Raw genomic sequence first — 7,500 nt, forward strand, 5'->3', positions numbered from 1 at the left:
CCCTATACCCAGCTCAGACGATCGATTTGCACGTCAGAATCGCTGCGGACCTCCATCAGGGTTTCCCCTGACTTCATCCTGGCCAGGCATAGTTCACCATCTTTCGGGTACCAACGTGTGCGCTAAGGGTGCGCCCTCGGACGGCCGAAGCCGACCTGGCGAAGACGCCCCCGGACTGCGGACCAGCGCGACTTTGAACGCCGGTGGGTTCGGTCGCTAGGCCATCGTCCGCACCGTAAACGGTTCACTTTCATTGCGCCAAACGTGGTTTTTCGTAAGATCACCGTTGACTCGCGCACACGTTAGACTCCTTGGTCCGTGTTTCAAGACGGGTCGGAAAGTAGCCCGAAATCGTCGCCGACCGACGGGACCCCGCCTGCGACGGGGCCGCGTCGACGGTTCTTGCCGTCGGGCGAGCCGACCAGGAGCACCAGGGTTCGGCGCGAACGGTCACGCCGAAACGCAACCGCCGCGACGAACGCCACCCAAGCCCTTCGGCCGGCGCCCAACGGGTCGCGACGTCCGCTAACCGAGCGAAAGATCCGGCCGGCGGTTAGACCGACCGTGAATTCGCCCGGCGGGGACTCGCGGGCTCTGTCCGTTTACACCCGAACAGTTTCACGTTCTTATGAACTCTCTCTTCAAAGTTCTTTTCAACTTTCCCTCACGGTACTTGTAAACTATCGGTCTCGTGGCCGTATTTAGCCTTAGATGGAGTTTACCACCAACTTCGGGCTGCACTCTCAAGCAACCCGACTCGAAGGCGCGGTCCGATCCCGGAACGCTGTGACGGCCTCTACTGGCCTGGCACCATCTGCGGGCCATGGCCCCGTTCAAGGGAGACTTGGACCGTCACGTGCGCCCCGGCAACGAGGCCGGCCCGTACGCCACAACTCCCATAGGTGCCGCGACACAAAAGTGCGCGGCGGGATTCGGCGATGGGCTTTTCCCTGTTCGCTCGCCGCTACTAAGGGAATCACGGTTGTTTTCTTTTCCTCCGCTTATTAATATGCTTAAATCCGGCGGGTAGTCCCGCCTGATCTGAGGTCGGAACGTATCGGTTTTTTTTTTTTTAAATTACACGGCAGCCTGCGGTCCGCGCTCCGCCCGTACGGTGACCGTCCGCGTCCGCGTCTCGGAAGCCGGAGAGGTCCGTGGACTCTCAGCCGACCCGGCCGCGCTCTCGCGCGGCGGGCGGACGGGGACGTGCCGTTTGACGACGCGAGAACCCGTGACTGTTTGCCGTCACAACTTGGGCGGACGACCGGAGGCGGCCGCGCGAGCGCGGTTTTCCACGGTCGAACCGCCAATCTCGCACCACCGGAGCGGCCGACGGGCGGGCGGACAGTCCCCCGGGAGGACTGCCGCCGCCGTCGGACGCCTGCCGGCGGCGCATCGGTCTGGCCGAGTATCCGGTATACGACCCTCAGACAGGCGTGGCCCGGGACCCGCGGGTCACCGAGGCCGCAATGTGCGTTCGACTGGTCGATGTTCGTATAACCTGCGGATTACACGACGACGCGCAGATAGCTGCGGTCTTCATCGATCCACGAGCCAAGTGATCCGCTGTTCGGGGTCGGGTGTTTTTTTTTTGTCGACGAAACTTCTACCGGCCACGCGCCGTGCGCGGACGCACGGCGGGGCCCGTATGGTCTTTCGACGTTAACCATCTTTCGGTCGACGCTCGGTCGGGGGTCGCGGCGCGCGGGCGGTCGGCGAGCTAGTCGCGAGCGCACGCGGCCACGGGGTCGGATTAGGCGCGCGCGAGACCGGCAAGTGCTGCCGGTACCGCGGGCCCGTCTCTAATGATCCTTCCGCAGGTTCACCTACGGAAACCTTGTTACGACTTTTACTTCCTCTAAACGGCCGATTTCGGTCATCTTCGCGATCGCGCGACGACCCAGCCCCCGAGGGGGCCGAATAACGCGCGTCCACTCCGAAGACCTCAATGCGACCGTTCAATCGGTAGTAGCGACGGGCGGTGTGTACAAAGGGCAGGGACGTAATCAACGCGAGCTGATGACTCGCGCTTACTGGGAATTCCTCGTTCACGTGGAAAAATTGCAAGCCACGATCCCTAAGCACGAAGGAGGTTCAGCGGGTTACCCGGAAGCCTGTCGGCCCAGGAATGTTAACACACGCTGATTCCTTCAGTGTAGCGCGCGTGCGGCCCAGAACATCTAAGGGCATCACAGACCTGTTATCGCTCAGTCTCGTGCGGCTATTTTCGTCCGCCGCCTGTCCCTCTAAGAAGAGTTTAAGCTCCTGGGAGCCGGCGGTAGCCCTAGTAACGTATCGTGATCCGCCGGCGACGGCCGCGAACACGGCGCGCTTCACCACGGAGCCCGACGCACGACGGACGCGCGCCGACCGGAGGTTGCCCCCCGGCCGACACACGCCCGCCGCACGCCGGGACGCGGATGGCGCGGCCGCGCTCGACGACCGCCGTGGACGACGGGCGAACGCGTTCGGGGATACCGGGCCGAGCCGACGGGTACGCGAACACGAACGGCCGAAACCGCCCGCGCCGCGCACACGCCGACCCGGGGTTACCCGCCTAGTTAGCAGGACAGAGTCTCGTTCGTTATCGGAATTAACCAGACAGATCGCTCCACCAACTAAGAACGGCCATGCACCACCACCCACCGAATCAAGAAAGAGCTCTCAATCTGTCAATCTTTCCGGTGTCCGGGCCTGGTGAGGTTTCCCGTGTTGAGTCAAATTAAGCCGCAGGCTCCACTCCTGGTGGTGCCCTTCCGTCAATTCCTTTAAGTTTCAACTTTGCAATCATACTTCCCCCGGAACCGAAAAGCTTCGGTTTCCCGGAAGCTGCCCGCCGGGTCGTTAATGAAACGCCGGCGGATCGCTAGCTGGCATCGTTTACAGTTAGAACTAGGGCGGTATCTGATCGCCTTCGAACCTCTAACTTTCGTTCTTGATCATACGAGAACGTACTTGGCAAATGCTTTCGCGTCAGTTCGTCTCGAGACGATCCAAGAATTTCACCTCTAACGTCTCGGTACGAATGCCCCCGCCCGTCTCTGTTGATCATTACCTCCGGTCCCGAAAACCGGCCCGGCGGGACGCGCGGGCGACTGGCGCCCGCGGCCCGGCGGCCCGCGCACGGAAACGCCCCGGAGGGCGATTTCGCGCGCCCGCGAAGGGCGGAGATGCGCGGGACCGAGGTCTTGTTCCATTATTCCATGCGACCAGTATTCAGGGCCTTTTGACGAGACGGCCGTGAAGCCGCCCCGCCAGATTTGAGCCTGCTTTGAGCACTCTAATTTGTTCAAAGTAAACGTGTCGGCCCGCCGACGGCAATCGGTGAAGATCACCGCGCAGCAAGATTGGAGTAGGCGGCCGCCGTCGTCGAACCCCGACGGCCGCGCGACGCGTGGCCGCGCGGCGCGCCGGAAGCCCGAGACACGTGTCCGCCTGCCGACAATACGTCCGGCCGACGTGCCGGTAACTAACACCCCGAGACGGCTGACGAGCGCGACGACGACCGCGCCGACGGGACACGTGGTCCCGCGACACGGCCGGCCGCGACACGACGGACCGCCAGGGTGGTCCGGCACCGCCCAGACACAGATCCGACTACGAGCTTTTTAACCGCAACAACTTTAATATACGCTATTGGAGCTGGAATTACCGCGGCTGCTGGCACCAGACTTGCCCTCCAATTGATCCTCGTTTAAAGGTTTTAAAGTGTTCTCATTCCGATTACGGGGCCTCGGATGAGTCCCGTATCGTTATTTTTCGTCACTACCTCCCCGTTCCGGGAGTGGGTAATTTGCGCGCCTGCTGCCTTCCTTGGATGTGGTAGCCGTTTCTCAGGCTCCCTCTCCGGAATCGAACCCTGATTCCCCGTTACCCGTTACCACCACGGTAGGCATGGAACCTACCGTCGACAGTTGATAAGGCAGACATTTGAAAGATGCGTCGCCGGTACGGAGACCGTGCGATCAGCTCGAAGTTATTCAGAGTCACCAGGTCTTTGCGCGGGCCGCGATCGGGACGCGCACGAAGCGCGCCGCGACGGGCCGGTTTTGATCTAATAAAAGCGTTCCTCCCGCGAGCGACGCCCGAGGGCGCCGCGACGGTCGGAACTCTGTCGGCATGTATTAGCTCTAGAATTACCACAGTTATCCAAGTAACTTGGGTACGATCTAAGGAACCACAACTGATTTAATGAGCCTTTCGCGGTTTCACCTTAATGCGGCTTGCACTGAGACATGCATGGCTTAATCTTTGAGACAAGCATATGACTACTGGCAGGATCAACCAGGGATCTCGGTTTTACAACAACTGCGTCCCGTGACGGATCCCCGCGGCGACGCCGACCAAGGGGCGACGACGACGCGGACACTCGTCTCGGGACGCGTGCGTCCGAGCGCCGGTCCGCCCGTGGGCGAGCCGACGCCGAGGAAGGTCGAAACGACCGTGACCGGTATACGGTCACGGCGCACGACCGACCGCGGTTCGAGTGGGATACGTGCGCGGACGGGCGCCCGTAAACCGCGCGCTTCGGTCGACGCGAGCGCCGCACTGAGCACCCGCAGAACGCGGGGCGACTGCGGCGGCGGTCGCGTGCGGTAGACCGAACACACGCGGAGAGCGAGCGCTCGCCCGACGCGACGTGACCCGTGCGTTGACGAGAGTCGGGGTTAGCGCGTACGCCGTCCGTTTTCAGCGGACGGAGAATTACCGCGCTAGCGCCTCTCGCCAGGTTTATAACGGCCCCCAGCCGAGATCGTGGGGGAAGCCGGGACGCGACGCGAAGTCCGTCGTCCCGGGGCTTCGCCCCGGCGACCGCCGGGCACGGCGACGATGGCCGGCCGCGGCGGGAATGTTTTGGCGTCGAGAGCTCGTAACTTGCGGAACGGTAACGGGAGTCGTCATCGATTTTTGAAAAAAACGATTTGCGCGTCGGAGGCCCACCGGAAGGCGGGCCTGCGACGCCGGTTGAGTTTTGCCACTCGGCGTGCGAGATGGGTCGGTCGCCGAAACTTGGACGGATACCATCGAAGGGCACTGGATTGCTGACCATTCCGAAGACTGGGGCAGACCGGTGCGCGGCGATGGACGCGTCGGCTTCGGCGTCGCCCGTGGCTTTGCTGTCGTACGTGATTGGCGATCGGACGCCGGCGGAACGCCGACGACCGAGTCGCTCACAAATTTACAAAATCTCGAGTTTCACAATGTGCGACGGGGGTATTCACGCGTAGTGGTACACCCGAGTCGAAGGAACTTCGCCATCACCGTGCGTAGCGGTTAGCCGAGAATCGAAAATCCGTCAATCACCGTGCGTAGCGGTTAGGCGAAAATCACAAAATCCGTGCGTAGCGGTACGGCCGCGGATAAAGGATTACCGATTTAAATGTCGCGGACACCGGTGTCCTATAGTACTCGGAACGTACGACGTGAACACGTCTCGGGTACGTCGAGATCGAACCAACGGTTAACGAGTTATTGCACACGGAAAAACTACGTTCGAAAAGTTGAATTCGAAATCGTGTCGACGGACATCGCCGGGGCTGCCGTCATGTGCACCACCCCGGCACCGACGAATAACCGAGGACGTCGAGTGAAAAAAAAAAATCGAATTTTCACACACGGTGGTCCGTGCGACGAGACGGTACGGCGGGCGCGCAGCTCGGCGACGGTAATCACCCCTGTAACGTCGCGGTCAGCGCAGAAATTCTACGCGGTAAAGGTTTTCGGCAAAGGGGGATATCCCTGGACAACGACTCTGCGGTCTGCCCGTGATGAACGGTACGGTCGATGTCACCGGCAAACCGTGAAAACGGTTGACCGAGACCCCGCCGTCGGAATACAGTCAATCACAGTGCGTAGCGGTTAAGCGAAAATCAAATATCGGTCTATCTCCGTGCGTAGCGGTACGGCCGCGGATAAAGGATTACCGATTTAAATGTCGCGGACACCGGTGTCCTATAGTACTCGGAACGTACGACGTGAACACGTCTCGGGTACGTCGAGATCGAACCAACGGTTAACGAGTTATTGCACACGGAAAAACTACGTTCGAAAAGTTGAATTCGAAATCGTGTCGACGGACATCGCCGGGGCTGCCGTCATGTGCACCACCCCGGCACCGACGAATAACCGAGGACGTCGAGTGAAAAAAAAAAATCGAATTTTCACACGCGGTGGTTCGGACACGGTCACGGGGACGCCGCCGCGCACCAAGGGCGACTCCGCGCCTCGCCCGTCGAGGAAAAATATTTCCGCGTACGGCACTCCGAGTCCGCGGGACGTAATAATTCTTTACGTTAGTCCACCTCGCACCCGTCGAACGCCGACCAGACAAAAATCGGCAATCGATGAAGGGCACAGTGTCCACGGATCCGGTCACGGGGACGCCGCCGCGCACCAAGGGCGACTCCGCGCCTCGCCCGTCGAAGAAAAATTTTTCCGCGTTCGGCACTCCGAGTCCGCGGGACGTAATAATTCTTTACGTTAGTCCATCTCGCACCCGTCGAACGCCGACCAGACAAAAATCGGCAATCGATGAAGGGCACAGTGTCCACGGATCCGGTCACGGGGACGCCGCCGCGCACCAAGGGCGACTCCGCGCCTCGCCCGTCGATGAAAAATATTTCCGCGTACGGCACTCCGAGTCCGCGGGACGTAATAATTCTTTACGTTAGTCCACCTCGCACCCGTCGAACGCCGACCAGACAAAAATCGGCAATCGATGAAGGGCACAGTGTCCACGGATCCGGTCACGGGGACGCCGCCGCGCACCAAGGGCGACTCCGCGCCTCGCCCGTCGAGGAAAAATATTTCCGCGTACGGCACTCCGAGTCCGCGGGACGTGCTCGCCGAATGCCCGCACCGAATAATACCGGTAAACCACATCCACTTGCCGTATTAATATTTTACGTTAGTCCACCTCGCACCCGTCGAACGCCGACCAGACAAAAATCGGCAATCGATGAAGGGCACAGTGTCCACGGATCCGGTCACGGGGACGCCGCCGCGCACCAAGGGCGACTCCGCGCCTCGCCCGTCGATGAAAAATATTTCCGCGTACGGCACTCCGAGTCCGCGGGACGTAATAATTCTTTACGTTAGTCCACCTCGCACCCGTCGAACGCCGACCAGACAAAAATCGGCAATCGATGAAGGGCACAGTGTCCACGGATCCGGTCACGGGGACGCCGCCGCGCACCAAGGGCGACTCCGCGCCTCGCCCGTCGAGGAAAAATATTTCCGCGTACGGCACTCCGAGTCCGCGGGACGTAATAATTCTTTACGTTAGTCCACCTCGCACCCGTCGAACGCCGACCAGACAAAAATCGGCAATCGATGAAGGGCACAGTGTCCACGGATCCGGTCACGGGGACGCCGCCGCGCACCAAGGGCGACTCCGCGCCTCGCCCGTCGAAGAAAAATTTTTCCGCGTTCGGCACTCCGAGTCCGCGGGACGTAATAATTCTTTACGTTAGTCCATCTCGCACCCGTCGAACGCCGACC

The 7,500-nt window shown here is 60.9% G+C and overlaps 1 non-coding gene and 1 pseudogene across 1 annotated transcript; both read right to left on the bottom strand.

The window, feature by feature from the left end:
• Nucleotides 1-1,050, bottom strand: part of LOC132953460 (large subunit ribosomal RNA) — a pseudogene marked incomplete at its 3' end in the record, with an annotated part of 3,550 nt that extends 2,500 nt beyond the window's left edge.
• A 370-nt stretch (nucleotides 1,051-1,420) lies between these two features.
• On the bottom strand, nucleotides 1,421-1,578 carry LOC132953457 (5.8S ribosomal RNA). Its single transcript, XR_009665643.1, has one exon. It is a non-coding gene; the product is annotated as a 5.8S ribosomal RNA (ribosomal RNA).
• Between the last annotated feature and the right edge of the window lie 5,922 nt (nucleotides 1,579-7,500).

Source organism: Metopolophium dirhodum, unplaced genomic scaffold (assembly GCF_019925205.1).
Source record: "Metopolophium dirhodum isolate CAU unplaced genomic scaffold, ASM1992520v1 scaffold43, whole genome shotgun sequence".
Classification (NCBI taxonomy): Eukaryota; Metazoa; Arthropoda; class Insecta; order Hemiptera; family Aphididae; genus Metopolophium; species Metopolophium dirhodum.